This window comes from Triticum urartu, chromosome 7A (assembly GCF_056163025.1).
Source record: "Triticum urartu cultivar PI428250 chromosome 7A, HENAU_Tu73, whole genome shotgun sequence".
Taxonomy (NCBI): Eukaryota; Viridiplantae; Streptophyta; class Magnoliopsida; order Poales; family Poaceae; genus Triticum; species Triticum urartu.
The window spans coordinates 731,391,454-731,408,352 of NC_141879.1; positions in this window are offsets into that span (position 1 = coordinate 731,391,454).

Sequence of the window (16,899 nt, forward strand, 5' to 3'; positions counted from 1 at the left end):
GACTGATATGATGAGAATAGACCCGAGGGTCATAGGTTTCACTAGTGGCTTCTCTCAAGAGCATAAGTATTCTACGGTGGATGAACAAATTACTGTTGAGCAATTGACAGAATTGAGCATAGTTATGAGAATATCTAGGCATGATCATGTATATAGGCATCACGTCCATGACAAGTAGACTGAAACGATTCAGCATCTACTACTATTACTCCACTCATCGACCGCTATCCAGCATGCATCTAGAGTATTAAGTTAAAAACAGAGTAACGTCTTAAGCAAGATGACATGATGTAGAGAGATAAATTCATGCAATATGAAATAAACCCCATCTTGTTATCCTCAATGTCAACGATACAATACGTGCCTTGCTGCCCCTTCTGTCACTGGGAAAGGACACCGCAAGATCGAACTCAAAGCTAAGCACTTCTCCCATGACAAGAACTACCAATCTAGTTGGCCAAACCAAACGGATAATTCGAAGAGACTTGCAAAGCTAACCAATCATACATAAAAGAATTCAGAGAAGATTCAAATATTATTCGTAGATAGACTTGATCATAAACCCACAATTCATCGGTCTCAACAAACACACCGCAAAAAGAAGATTACATCGAATAGATCTCCACAAGAGAGGGGGAGAACTTTGTATTGAGATCCAAAAAGAGAGAAGAAGCCATCTAGCTACTATGGACCCGAAGGTCTAAGGTAAACTACTCACACTTCATCGGAGAGGCTATGATGATGTAGAAGCCCTCCATGATGACGGCCCTCTCCGGCGGAGCTCCGGAACAGGCCCCAAGATGGGATCTCGTGAATACAGAAAGTTGCGGCGGTGGAATTAGGTTTTTGGCTCCTGTTCTGATCGTTTGGGGGTATGTAGGTATATATAGGAGGAAGAAGTACGTCGGAGGAGCACCGAAGGGCCCACGAGGCAGGGGGCGTGCCCCCCACCCTCGTGACCGCCTCTCCGATGCCTTGGCGTAGGGTCCAAGTCTCCTGGATCACGTTCGGTGAGAAAATCACGTTCCCGAAGGTTTCATTCCGTTTGGACTCCGTTTGATATTCCGTTTTTTCAAAACACTGAAATAGGCAAAAAAAACAACAATTCTGGGCTGGGCCTCCGGTTAATAGGTTAGTCCCAAAAATAATATAAAAGTGGAAAATAAAGCCCAATATAGTCCAAAACAGTAGATAATATAGCATGAAGCAATCAAAAATTATAGATACGTTGGAGACGTATCAGGCGTCCCCAAGCTTAATTTCTGCTCGTCCTCGAGTAGGTAAATGATAAAAAGAGAATTTTTGATGCGGAGTGCTACTTGGCATAATTTTAATGCAAATCTTCTTAATTGTGATATGAATATTCAGATTCGGAAGATTCAAGACAAAAGTTTATATTGACATAAAATTAATAATACTTAAAGCATACTAACAAAGCAATTATGTCTTCTCAAAATAACATGGCCAAAGAAAGTTATCCCTACAAAATCATATAGTCTGACTATGCTCTATCTTCACCACACAAAGTATTTAAATCATGCACAACCCCGATGACAAGCCAAGAAATTGTTTCATACTCTAACTCTTTCAAAACTTTTTCAATCTTCACGCAATACATGAGCGTGAGCCATGGATATAGCACTATAGGTGGAATAGAATGGTGGTTGTGGAGAAGACAAAAAGGAGGGGAAGATAGTCTCACATCAACTAGGCGTATCAACGGGCTATGGAGATGCCCATCAATAGATATCAATGTGAGTGAGTAGGGATTGCCATGCAACGGATGCACTAGAGCTATAAGTATATGAAAGCTCAAAAAGAAACTAAGTGGGTGTGCATCCAACTCGCTTGCTCATGAAGACCTAGGGCAATTTGAGGAAGCCCATCTTTGAAACATACAAGCCAAGTTCTATAATAAAAGATTCCCACTAGTATATGAAAGTGATAACATGAGAGACTCTCTACTATGAAGATCATGGTGCTACTTTGAAACACAAGTGTGGTAAAAAAAATAGTAACATTGTCCCTTCTCTCTTTTTCTCTCATTTTTTATATTTTTTTATTTGGGCATTTTCTCCCTTTTTATGGCCTCTTTTTATTTGGGCTTCTTTGGCCTCTTTTTTTTTCGTCCGGAGTCTCATCCTGACTTATGGGGGAATCATAGTCTCCATCATCCTTTCCTCACTGGGACAATGCTCTAATAATGATGATCATCATACTTTTATTTTTCTTACAACTCAACAATTACAACTCGATACTTAGAAAAAATATGACTCTATATGAATGCCTCCGACGGTGTACCGGGATATGCAATATGACAATGATGAATGTGTCATGAACAGAACGGTGGAAAGTTGCATTGCAATATATCTCGGAATGGCTATGGAAATGCCATAATAGGTAGGTATGGTGGCTGTTTTGAGGAAGGTATATGGTAGGTGTATGATACCGGCGAAAAGTGTGCGGTATTAGAGAGGCTAGCAAAGGTGGAAGGGTGAGAGTGCGTATAATCCATGGACTCAACATTAGTCATAAAAAAACTCATATACTTATTGCAAAAATCTAGAAGTTATCAAAGCAAAGTATTACGTGTTGGGGAACATTGCAGAAAACAAAAATTTTCCTACGGTTTCACCAAGATCCATCTAGGAGTTCATCTAGCAACGAGTGATTAGATGCATCTACGTACCTCGTAGATCGCGAGCGGAAGCATTCAGAGAACGGGGATGATGTAGTCGAACACGACGTGATTCAAATCACCGATGATCTTAGCATCGAACGGACGATGCCTCCGCGTTCAACACACGTACGGAACGGATGACGTCTCCTCCTTTCTTGATCCAGCAAGGGGGGAAGAGAGGTTGATGAAGATCCAGCAGCACGACGGCGTGGTGGTGGATGCAGGGCGTCACAGTAGCAGGGCTTCGCCTATACTGCGAGAGAGAGACGTAACGGGGAGAGAGGAAGCACCAAAGGCTGAGGTATGAAGTCCTCCCTCTCCTCAACTATATATAGGAGGGCCAAGGGGGGGTGGTGTGCAGCCTAGGAGATCTAATATCCTAGGTGCGGCGGCCAGGGGAGGGTTTCCCTCCCCCCCAAGGCACCTCGGGGTGCCTTCCACCACTTGGACTCCTCCGTGGTGGAAACCCTAGGCGCATGGGCCTAGTAGGGCTGGTGCCCTTGGCCCATATAGGCCAAGGCGCACCCCCTACAGCCCATGTGGCCCCCCGGGACAGGTGGCCCCACCCGGTGGGCCCCCGGGACCCCTCCGGTGGTCCCGATACAATACCGATAACCCCGAAACTTGTCCCGATGGCCGAAACAGCACTTCCTATATATAATTCTTTACCTCCGGACCATTCCGGAACTCCTCGTGACGTCCGGGATCTCATCCAGGACTCCGAACAACATTCGGATTACTGCATATACATATCTTCATAACCCTAGCGTCACCGAACCTTAAGTGTGTAGACCCTACGGGTTCGGGAGACAAGCAGACATGACCGAGACGACTCTCCGGTCAATAACCAACAGCGGGATCTGGATACCCATGATGGCTCCCACATGCTCCACGATGATCTCATCGGATGAACCACGATGTCGAGGATTAAACAACCCCGTATACAATTCCCTTTGTCAATCGGTATGTTACTTGCCCGAGACTCGATCGTCGGTATCCCAATACCTTGTTCAATCTCGTTACCGGCAAGTCACTTTACTCGTACCGTAATGCATGATCCCGTGATCAACCAATTGGTCACTTTGAGCTCATAATGATGATGCATTACCGAGTGGGCCCAGTGATACCTCTCCGTTATATGGAGTGACAAATCCCAGTCTCGATCCGTGTCAACCCAACAGACACTTTCGGAGATACCTGTAATGCACCTTTATAGTCACCCAGTTACGTTGTGACGTTTGATACACCCAAAGCACTCCTACGGTATCCGGGAGTTACACGATCTCATGGTCAAAGGAAAAGATACTTGACATTGGAAAAGCTCTAGCAAACGAACTACACGATCTTTGTGCTATGCTTAGGATTGGGTCTTGTCCATCACATCATTCTCCTAATGATGTGATCCCGTTATCAATGACATCCAATGTCCATAGCCAGGAAATCATGACTATCTATTGATCAACGAGCTAGTCAACTAGAGGCTTACTAGGGACATATTATGGTCTATGTATTCACACGTGTATTACGATTTCCGGATAATACAGTTATAGCATGAATAAAGACAATTATCATGAACAAAGAAATATAATAATAATGCTTTTATTATTGCCTCTAGGGCATATTTCCAACAGTCTCCCACTTGCACTAGAGTCAATAATCTAGTTACATTGTGATAAATCGAACACCCATGGAATTCTGGTGTTGATCATGTTTTGCCCTAGGGAGAGGTTTAGTCAACGGATCTGCTATATTCAGGTCCGTATGTACTTTACAAATCTCTATGTCTCCATCTTGAACATTTTCACGAATGGAGTTGAAGCGACGCTTGATGTGCCTTGTCTTCTTGTGAAACCTGGGCTCCTTGGCAAGTGCAATAGCTCCAGTGTTGTCACAAAAGAGTTTGATTGGCCCCGACGCATTGGGTATGACTCCTAGGTCGGTGATGAACTCCTTCACCCATATTGCTTCATGTGCTGCCTCTGAGGCTGCCATGTACTCCGCTTCACATGTAGATCCCGCCACGACGCTCTGTTTGCAGCTGCACCAGCTCACTGCTCCACCATTCAACATATACACGTATCCGGTTTGTGACTTAGAGTCATCTAGATCTGTGTCGAAGCTAGCGTCGACGTAACCCTTTACGACGAGCTCTTCGTCACCTCCATAAACGAGAAACATTTCCTTAGTCCTTTTCAGGTACTTCAGGATATTCTTGACCGCTGTCCAGTGTTCCTTGCCGGGATTACTTTGGTACCTTCCTACCAAACTTACGGCAAGGTTTACATCAGGTCTGGTACACAGCATGGCATACATAATAGAACCTATGGCTGAGGCATAGGGGATGATACTCATCTCTTCTATCTCTTCTGCCGTGGTCGGGCATTGAGCTGAACTCAATCTCGCACCTTGCAAAACAGGCAAGAACCCTTTCTTGGACTGATCCATTTTGAACTTCTTCAAAATCTTATCAAGGTATGTGCTTTGTGAAAGACCTATGAGGCGTCTTGATCTATCTCTATAGATCTTGATGCCTAATATATAAGCAGCTTCTCCAAGGTCCTTCATTGAAAAACTCTTATTCAAGTAGGCCTTGATGCTGTCCAAGAGTTCTATATCATTTCCCATCAAAAGTATGTCATCTACATATAATATGAGAAATGCTACAGAGCTCCCACTCACTTTGTTGTAAACGCAGGCTTCTCCATAAGTCTGCGTAAACCCAAACGCTTTGATCATCTCATCAAAACGAATGTTCCAACTCCGAGATGCTTGCACCAGCCCATAAATCGAGCGTTGGAGCTTGCACACCTTGTCAGCATTCTTAGGATCGACAAAACCTTCCGGCTGCATCATATACAACTCTTCCTTAAGGAAACCATTAAGGAATGCCGTTTTGACGTCCATTTGCCATATCTCATAATCGTAGAATGCGGCAATTGCTAACATGATTCGGACGGACTTTAGCTTCGCTACCGGTGAGAAAGTCTCATCGTAGTCAATTCCTTGAACTTGTCGATAACCCTTAGCGACAAGCCGAGCTTTATAGATGGTCACATTACCATCCGCGTCTGTCTTCTTCTTGAAGATCCATTTATTTTCTATGGCTCGCTGTTCAACGGGTAAGTCAGTCAAAGTCCATACTTCGTTTTCATACATGGATCCTATCTCGGATTTCATGGCTTCTAGCCATTTGTCGGAATCCGGGCCCGGCATCGCTTCTTCATAGTTCGAAGGTTCACTGTTGTCTAACAACATGATTTCCAAGACAGGGTTGCCGTACCACTCTGGTGCGGAACATGTCCTTGTGGACCTTCGAATTTCAGTAGGAGCTTGATCAGAAGTATCTTGATCATCATTAATAACTTCCTCTCTAGTCGGTGCAGGTGCCTCAGGAACATTTTCTTGAGTTGCGCCATTTACCGGTTCAAGAGGCAATACTTCATCAAGTTCTACTTTCCTCCCACTTACTTCTTTCGAGAGAAACTCTTTCTCTAGAAAGGATCCATTCCTAGCAACAAAGATCTTGCCTTCGAATCTGAGGTAGAAGGTATACCCATAAGTTTCTTTAGGGTATCCTATGAAGACGCATTTTTCCGACTTGGGTTCGAGCTTTTCAGGTTGAAGTTTCTTGACATAAGCATCGCATCCCCAAACTTTTAGAAACGACAGCTTAGGTTTCTTCCCAAACCATAATTCATACGGTGTCGTCTCAACGGATTTCGACGGTGCCCTATTTAAAGTGAATGCGGCAGTCTCTAAAGCATAGCCCCAAAAAGATAGCGGTAAATCGGCAAGAGACATCATAGATCGCACCATATCTAATAAAGTGCGATTACGACGTTCGGACACACCATTACACTGAGGTGTTCCAGGCGGCGTGAGTTGTGAAACTATTCCACATTTTCTTAAGTGTGTGCCATATTCGTGACTCAAGTATTCTCCTCCACGATCTGATCGTAGAAACTTGATTTTCCTGTCACGTTGATTCTCAACTTCACTCTGAAATTCCTTGAACTTTTCAAAGGTTTCAGACTTGTGTTTCATTAAGTAGACATACCCATATCTACTTAAGTCATTAGTGAGGGTGAGAACATAACGATAGCCACCGCGAGCCTCAACACTCATTGGACCGCACACATCAGTATGTATGATTTCCAATAAGTTGGTTGCTCGCTCCATTGTTCCTGAGAACGGAGTCTTGGTCATTTTACCCATGAGGCATGGTTCACACGTGTCAAATGATTCATAATCAAGAGACTCTAAAAGTCCATCTGCATGGAGCTTCTTCATGCGTTTGACACCTATGTGACCAAGGCGGCAGTGCCACAAGTATGTGGGACTATCATTATCAACTTTACATCTTTTGGTATTCACACTATGAATATGTGTAGTAATACGCTCGAGATTCATTAAGAATAAACCATTGACTATCGGAGCATGACCATAAAACATATCTCTCATATAAATAGAACAACCATTATTCTCGGATTTAAATGAGTAGCCATCTCGTATTAAACAAGATCCTAATACAATGTTCATGCTCAAACATGGCACTAAATAACAATTATTGAGGTTTATCACTAATCCCGTAGGTAAATGTAGAGGTAGCGTGCCGACGGCGATCACATCGACCTTGGAACCATTCCCGACGCGCATCGTCACCTCGTCCTTCTCCAGTTTTCGTTTATTCCGCAGCTCCTGCGGTGAGTTACAAATATGAGCAACAGCACCGGTATCAAATACCCAGGAGTTACTACGAGTACTGGTAAGGTACACATCAATTACATGTATATCAAATATACCTTTGGTGTTGCCGGCCTTTTTGTCCGCTAAGTATTTGGGGCAGTTCCGCTTCCAGTGACCCTTCCCTTTGCAATAAGGCTTGGGTCCATTCTTTGACTTCTTCCCGACAGCTTGCTTGCCGGGCGCAGCAACTTCCTTGCCGTCCTTCTTGAAGTTCTTTTTACCCTTGCCCTTTTTGAACTTAGTGGTTTTATTCATCATCAACACTTGATGTTCCTTCTTGACTTCTACCTCTGCTGATTTCAGCATTGCAAATACTTCAGGAATGGTCTTTACCATCCCCTGCATATTGAAGTTCATCACAAAGCTTTTGTAGCTTGGTGGAAGCGACTGGAGGATTCTGTCAATGACCGCGTCATCCGGGAGATTAACTCCCAGCTGAGTCAAGCGGTTATGTAACCCAGACATAGTGAGTATGTGCTCACTGACAGAACTATTTTCCTCCATCTTACAGCTAAAGAACTTATCGGAGACTTCATATCTCTCGATCCGGGCATGAGCTTGAAAAACCATTTTTTAGCTCTTCGAACATCTCATATGCTCCATGTCTCTCAAAATGCTTTTGGAGCCCCGGCTCTAAGCTGTAAAGCATGCCGCACTGAACGAGGGAGTAGTCATCAGTACGTGTCTGCCAAGCGTTCATAGCGTCTTGGTTTTGTGGGACGGGTGGATCACCTAGCGGTGCTTGTAGGACATAATCTTTCTTGGCAGCTATGAGGATGATCCTCAGGTTCCGGACCCAGTCCGTATAGTTGTTGCCATTGTCTTTCAGCTTGGTTTTCTCTAGGAACGCGTTGAAATTGAATACAACGTTGGCCATCTGATCTACAGCACATATTGTAAAGATTTTAGACTAAGTTCATGATAATTAAGTTCATCTAATCAAATTATTAATGAACTCCCACTCAGATTAGACATCCCTCTAGTCATCTAAGTGTTACACGATCCAAGTCAACTAAGCCGTGTCCGATTAACACGTGAGACGGACTAGTCATCGTCGGTGAACATCTTCATGTTGATCATATCTTCCATATGACTCGTGTTCGACCTTTCGGTCTCTGTGTTCCGAGGCCATGTCTTCACATGCTAGGCTCGTCAAGTTAACCCTAAGTGTTTTTGCATGTGTAAAACTTCTTACACCCGTTGTATGTGAACGAAAGGATCTATCACACCCGATTAACACGTGGTGCTTCGAAGCGACGAACTGTAGCAACGGTGCACAGTTAGGGGAGAACACTTCTTGAAATTGTTGTAAGGGATCATCTTATTTACTACCGTCGTTTTAAGTAAACAAGATGCAAAACATGATAAACATCATATGCAATCAAATAATAATAGTGACATGATATGGCCAATATCACATAGCTCCTTTGATCTCCATCTTGGGGCTCCATGATCATCCTGTCACCGTCATACTCATCGACATGTAAGTCGTGATTCCTATTACAAGAACATGATCAATCTCATACATCACATATATCATTCATCACATCCTTTTGGCCATATCACATCACATAGCATACCCTGCAAAAACAAGTTAGACGTCCTCTAATTGTTGTTTGCATATTTTACGTGGCTGCTATGGGTTTCTAGCAAGAACGTTTCTTACCTACGCAAAGACCACAACGTGATATGCCAATTGCTATTTACCCTTCATAAGGACCCTTTTCATCGAATCCGATCCGACTAAAGTAGGAGAGACAGACACCCGCTAGCCACCTTATGCAACTAGTGCATGTCAGTCGGTGGAACCTGTCTCACGTAAGAGTACGTGTAAGGTCGGTCCGGGCCGCTTCATCCCACGATGCCGCCGAATCAAGATAAGACTAGTAACGGCAAGCATATTGATCAAAATCAACGCCCACAACTACTTTGTGTTCTACTCGTGCAAGAGAACTACGCATAGACCTAGCTCATGATGCCACTGATGGGGAACGTTGCAGAAAACAAAAATTTTCCTACGGTTTCACCAAGATCCATCTAGGAGTTCATCTAGCAACGAGTGATTAGATGCATCTACGTACCTCTTAGATCGCGAGCGGAAGCGGTCAGAGAACGGGGATGATGTAGTCGAACACGACGTGATTCAAATCACCGATGATCTTAGCACCGAACGGACGATGCCTCCGCGTTCAACACACGTACGGAACGGATGACGTCTCCTCCTTTATTGATCCAGCAAGGGGGGAAGAGAGTTTGATGAAGATCCAGCAGCACGACGGCGTGGTGGTGGATGCAGGGCGTCACAGTAGCAGGGCTTCGCCTATACTGCGAGAGAGAGACGTAACGGGGAGAGAGGAAGCACCAAAGGCTGAGGTATGAAGTCCTCCCTCTCCTCAACTATATATAGGAGGGCCAAGGGGGGGTGGTGCGCAGCCTAGGAGATCTAATCTCCTAGGTGCGGCGGCGAGGGGAGGGTTTCCCTCCCCCCCAAGGCACCTCGGGGTGCCTTCCACCACTTGGACTCCTCCGTGGTGGAAACCCTAGGCGCATGGGCCTAGTAGGGCTGGTGCCCTTGGCCCATATAGGCCAAGGCGCACCCCCTACAGCCCATGTGGCCCCCCGGGACAGGTGGCCCCACCCGGTGGGCCCCCGGGACCCCTCCGGTGGTCCCGATACAATACCGATAACCCCGAAACTTGTCCCGATGGCCGAAACAGCACTTCCTATATATAATTCTTTACCTCCGGACCATTCCGGAACTCCTCGTGACGTCCGGGATCTCATCCGGGACTCCGAACAACATTCGGATTACTGCATATACATATCTTCATAACCCTAGCGTCACCGAACCTTAAGTGTGTAGACCCTACGGGTTCGGGAGACAAGCAGACATGACCGAGACGACTCTCCGGTCAATAACCAACAGCGGGATCTGGATACCCATGATGGCTCCCACATGCTCCACGATGATCTCATCGGATGAACCACGATGTCGAGGATTAAACAACCCCGTATACAATTCCCTTTGTCAATCGGTATGTTACTTGCCCGAGACTCGATCGTCGGTATCCCAATACCTTGTTCAATCTCGTTACCGGCAAGTCACTTTACTCGTACCGTAATGCATGATCCCGTGATCAACCAATTGGTCACTTTGAGCTCATAATGATGATGCATTACCGAGTGGGCCCAGTGATACCTCTCCGTTATATGGAGTGACAAATCCCAGTCTCGATCCGTGTCAACCCAACAGACACTTTCGGAGATACCTGTAATGCACCTTTATAGTCACCCAGTTACGTTGTGACGTTTGATACACCCAAAGCACTCCTACGGTATCCGGGAGTTACACGATCTCATGGTCAAAGGAAAAGATACTTGACATTGGAAAAGCTCTAGCAAACGAACTACACGATCTTTGTGCTATGCTTAGGATTGGGTCTTGTCCATCACATCATTCTCCTAATGATGTGATCCCGTTATCAATGACATCCAATGTCCATAGCCAGGAAATCATGATTATCTGTTGATCAACGAGCTAGTCAACTAGAGGCTTACTAGGGACATATTATGGTCTATGTATTCACACGTGTATTACGATTTCCGGATAATACAGTTATAGCATGAATAAAGACAATTATCATGAACAAAGAAATATAATAATAATGATTTTATTATTGCCTCTAGGGCATATTTCCAACATTACGCGCATACTCCTAGGGGGATAGATTGGTAGGAAAAGACCATCGCTCGTCCCCGACCGCCACTCATAAGGAAGACAATCAATAAGTAAATTATGCTCCGACTTCATCACATAACGGTTCACCATACGTGCATGCTACGGGAATCACAAACTTTAACACAAGTATCCTTTAAATTCACAACTACTCAACTAGCATGACTTTAATATTATCACCTCCATATCTCAAAACAATTATCATGTTTCAATATTTTCTTAGTATTCAACACACTCAAAAGAAAGTTTCACAAATCTTGAATACCAAGCATATTATTATTAAGCAAATTACCATGCTATTAAGAGACTCTAAAAATAATTTAAGTGAAGCATGAGAGATCAATAGTTTCTTTAAAACAAATCCACCACCGTGCTCTAAAAGATCTAAGTGAAGCACATAGAGCAAAACCACATAGCTCAAAAGATATAAGTGAAGCACATAGAGCAAAACTACTTAGCTCAAAAGATATAAGTGAAGCACATAGAGCAAAACTACATAGCTCAAAAGATATAAGTGAAGCACATAGAGTATTCTATCAAATTTTAATTCATGTATGGTTCTCTCAAAAGGTGTGTACAACAAGGATGATTGTGGCATACTAAGACACAAAGACAAAAATAATACAAGACGCTCCAAGCAAAACACATATCATGTTGGTGAATAAAAATATAGCTCCAAGTAAATTACCGATGGAAGTGGACAAAAGAGGGGATGCCTTCCTGGGCATCCCCAAGCTTTGACTTCTTGGTGTCCTTGGATTATCTTGGGGGTGCCATGGGCATCCCCAAGCTTAGGCTCTTGCCACTCCTTGTTCCATAATCCATCAAAAGAATTCACCCACAACTTGAAAACTTCACAACACAAAACTTAAAGTAGAAAAACCGTGAGCTCCGTTAGCGAAATAAAACAAAAGACCACTTCAAGGTACTGTAATGAACTCATTCTTTATTTATATTGGTGTTAAACCTACTGTATTCCAACTTCTCTATGGATTATAAACTATTTTACTAACCATAGATTCATCAAAATAAGCAAACAACACACGAAAAACAGAATCTGTCAAAAACAGGACAGTCTGTAGTAATCTGTAGCTAGCGCAAGATATGGAACCTCAAAAATTCTAAAATAAATTGCTGAAGGTGAGGAATTTATCTATTAATCATCTTCAAAAAGAATTAACTAAATATCACTCTTCAAATAAAAATGACAGAAGTTCTCGTGAGCGCTAAAGTTTCTGTTTTTTACAGCAAGTTCAACAAGACTTTCCCCAAGTCTTCCCAACGGTTATACTTGGCACAAACACTAATTAAACACAAAAAACACAACCAAAACAGAGGCTAAATAATTTATTTATTACAAAGCAGGAGCAAAAAGCAAGGAAAAAAATAAAATTGGGTTGCCTCCCAACAAGCGCTATCGTTTAACGCCCCTAGCTAGGCATAAAAGCGAGGATAGATCTAGGTATTGTCATCTTTGGTAGGCAATTCTTCGATGAGGCATCTATTTCTCTTAGGAATTTCTTTCTTTCTAGGGATTATAAAACTTTTAGGCACAAGATCGAAAAATTCATTTGTAGCAATTGGTTCCTTAATGATAGCAAAAAGATTGGGATGAATACTTATAGATTTAAGATCCGCAGTTTCCTTACTAGATGATTCACCCTTATTTTTAGGAACATACATAAGCTTGGCAATTTTAGTAGGAGGACTTGGAGTATTCTTTACGGAAGAAAAAGCGGTTCCCAAGTTTGTAATGATACCCTCAAGTTTATCAATTCTAGTAGAATCTAAGTTTATCATCTCATTAACTATGGGTTCTTTTTCCTTAATATTTTTCAAAGTCATTCCTACCTTAGATCCATATTGAGTAATTTTATTGTGGATCTTTTTATCTAGATTTTCAATTAATTCAATAGTAGCAACTTTATTTTCAATAATTTCAAGTCTTTGCATGACATGCTCCAAAGTTAACATGGTTCCATTAACCAAAAGAGGTGGTGAGCCAAATAAATTTAACATAGCATTATAAGAATCAAAAGTATGGCTACCCAAGAAGTTCCCTCCGGTAATGGTATTGAGGATATATCTATACCAATGATTAACACCTACATAAAAATTGCGGAGAAGAACTAAGGTAGATTGCTTCCTGGTAGATCTATTTTGAGCATTGCAAATTCTATACCAAGCATCTTTTAGATTTTCTCCCTCCCTTTGCTTAAAATTTAAAACTTCACTCTCGGGAGACAACGGAGAAGATATGAGACTAGCCATGATGACAAGCAAACAAACTAGCACACAAGCAAACAAAAAGGCAAGCGGGCAAAAGAGGCAAATAGAGAGGGGGGATAGAGAGAGAGGGCGAATAAAACGGCAAGGGTGAAGTGGGGGGAGGAAAATGAGAGGCAAATGGCAAATAATGTAATGCGAGAGATAGGGATTGTGATGGGTACTTGGTATGTTGACTTTTTGCGTAGACTCCCCGGCAACGGCGCCAGAAATCCTTCTTGCTACGTCTTGAGCTTGCGTTGGTTTTCCCCGAAGAGGAAGGGATAATGCAGCAGAGTAGCGTAAGTATTTCCCCTCAGTTTTTGAGAACCAAGGTATCAATCCAGTAGGAGGACACGCTCAAGTCCCTCGTATCTGCACAAAACTATAGCTACTCACAACCAACGCGATTAGGGGTTGTCAATCCCTTCACGGTCACTTACGAGAGTGAGATCTGATAGATATAATATTTTTGGTATTTTTGGTATAAAGATGCAAAGTAAAAAGTAAAGGCAAAGTAAAAAAAGCAAAGCAATATTAAAGTGATGGAGATTGATATGATGAGAATAGACCCGGGGGCCATAGGTTTCACTAGTGGCTTCTCTCAAGAGCATAAGTATTCTACGATGGGTGAACAAATTACTGTTGAGCAATTGACAGAATTGAGCATAGTTATGAGAATATCTAGGCATGATCATGTATATAGGCATCACGTCCGTGACAAGTAGACCGAAACGATTCTGCATCTACTACTATTACTCCACTCATCGACCGCTATCCAGCATGCATCTAGAGTATCAAGTTAAAAACAGAGTAACGCCTTAAGCAAGATGACATGATGTAGAGAGATAAATTCATGCAATATGAAATAAACCCCATCTTGTTATCCTCGATGGCAATGATACAATACGTGCCTTGCTGCCCCTTCTGTCACTAGGAAAGGACACCGCAAGATCGAACCCAAAGCTAAGCACTTCTCCCATGGCAAGAACTACCTATCTAGTTGGCCAAACCAAACGGATAATTCGAAGAGACTTGCAAAGATAACCAATTATACATAAAAGAATTCAGAGAAGATTCAAATATTATTCATAGATAGACTTGATAGTAAACCCACAATTCATCGGTCTCAACAAACACACCGCAAAAAAAAAGATTACATCGAATAGATCTCCACAAGAGAGGGAAGAGAACTTTGTATTGAGATCCAAAAAGAGAGAAGAAGCCATCTAGCTACTAACTATGGACCCGAAGGTCTGAGATAAACTACTCACACTTCACCGGAGAGGCTATGATGATGTAGAAGCCCTCCGTGATGACGGCCCTCTCCGGCGGAGCTCCGGAACAGGCCCCAAGATGGGATCTCGTGGATACAGAAAGTTACGGCGGTGGAATTAGGTTTTTGGCTCCTGTTCTGATCGTTTGGGGGTACGTAGGTATATATAGGAGGAAGAAGTACGTCGGAGGAGCACCGAGGGGCCCACGAGGCAGGGGGCGCGCCCTAGGGGGTGCGCCCCCCGCCCTTGTGACCGCCTCTCCGATGCCTTGGCGTCGGGTCCAAGTCTCCTGGATCACGTTGTTGGGTAACGTAGAATAAATTCAAAATTTTCCTACGTGTCACCAAGATCTATCTATGGAGTCATCTAGCAACGAGGGAGGAGTGGATCTACATACCCTTGTAGATCGCGCGCGGAAGCGTTCAAGAGAACGGGGTTGATGGAGTCGTACTCGTCGTGATTCAAATCACCGATGATCCTAGCGCCGAACGGACGGCACCTCCGCGTTCAACACACGTACGGAGCAGCGACGTCTCCTCCTTCTTGATCCAGCAAGGGGGAGGAAAGGTTGATGGAGATCCAGCAGCACGACGGCGTGGTGGTGGAAGTAGGGGGATTCCAACAGGGCTTCGCCAAGCGCTGCGGGAGGAGGGAGATGTGTCATGGGAGGGAGAGGGAGGCGCCAGGGCTTGGGGTAGTGCTGCCCTCCCTTCCCCCCACTATATATAGGGCCAAGGGAGAGGGGGGCACAGCCTTGGCCCTTCCTCCAAGGAAAGGTGCGGCCAGGGAGGAGTCCCTCCTCCCCAAGGCACCTCGGAGGTGCCTTCCCCCTTTAGGACTCTTCCTCTCCCTTGATTCTTGGCACATGGGCCTCTTGGGGCTGGTGCCCTTGGCCCATATAGGCCAAGGCGCACCCCCTGCAGCCCATGTGGCCCCCCGGGGCAGGCGGCCCCACCCGGTGGACCCCCGGGACCCTTCCGGTGGTCCCGGTACAATACCGGTGACCCCGAAACTTGTCCCGATGGCCGAAATAGCACTTCCTATATATAATTCTTTACCTTCGGACCATTCCGGAACTCCTCGTGACGTCCAGGATCTCATCCGGGACTCCGAACAACTTTCGGGTTACCGCATACTAATATCTCTATAACCCTAGCGTCACCGAACCTTAAGTGTGTAGACCCTACGGGTTCGGGAGACATGCAGACATGACCGAGATGACTCTCCGGTCAATAACCAACAGCGGGATCTGGATACCCATGTTGGCTCCCACATGTTCCACGATGATCTCATCGGATGAACCACGATGTCAAGGACTTAATCAATCCCGTATACAATTCCCTTTGTCTAGCGGTACGATACTTGCCCGAGATTCGATCGTCGGTATCCCGATACCTTGTTCAATCTCGTTACCGGCAAGTCTCTTTACTCGTTCCGTAACACATCATCCCGTGATCAACTCCTTGATCACATTGTGCACATTATGATGATGTCCTACCGAGTGGGCCCAGAGATACCTCTCCGTTTACACGGAGTGACAAATCCCAGTCTCGATTCGTGCCAACCCAACAGACACTTTCGGAGATACCCGTAGTGTACCTTTATAGCCACCCAGTTACGTTGTGACGTTTGGTACACCCAAAGCACTCCTACGGTATCCGCGAGTTGCACAATCTCATGGTCTAAGGAAATGGTACTTGACATTAGAAAAGCTTTAGCATACGAACTACATGATCTTGTGCTAGGCTTAGGATTGGGTCTTGTCCATCACATCATTCTCCTAATGATGTGATCCCGTTATCAACGACCTCCAATGTCCATGGTCAGGAAACCGTGACCATCTATTGATCAACGAGCTAGTCAACTAGAGGCTTACTAGGGACATGGTGTTGTCTATGTATCCACACATGTATCTGAGTTTCCTATCAATACAATTCTAGCATGGATAATAAACGATTATCATGAACAAGGAAATATAATAATAACTAATTTATTATTGCCTCTAGGGCATATTTCCAACAGTCTCCCACTTGCACTAGAGTCAATAATCTAGTTCACATCGATATGTGATTAACACTCAAGGTCACATCCCCATGTGACTAACACCCAAAGAGTTTACTAGAGTCAATTATCTAGTTCACATTACCATGTGATTAACACTCGATGAGTTCTGGGTTTGATCATGTTATGCTTGT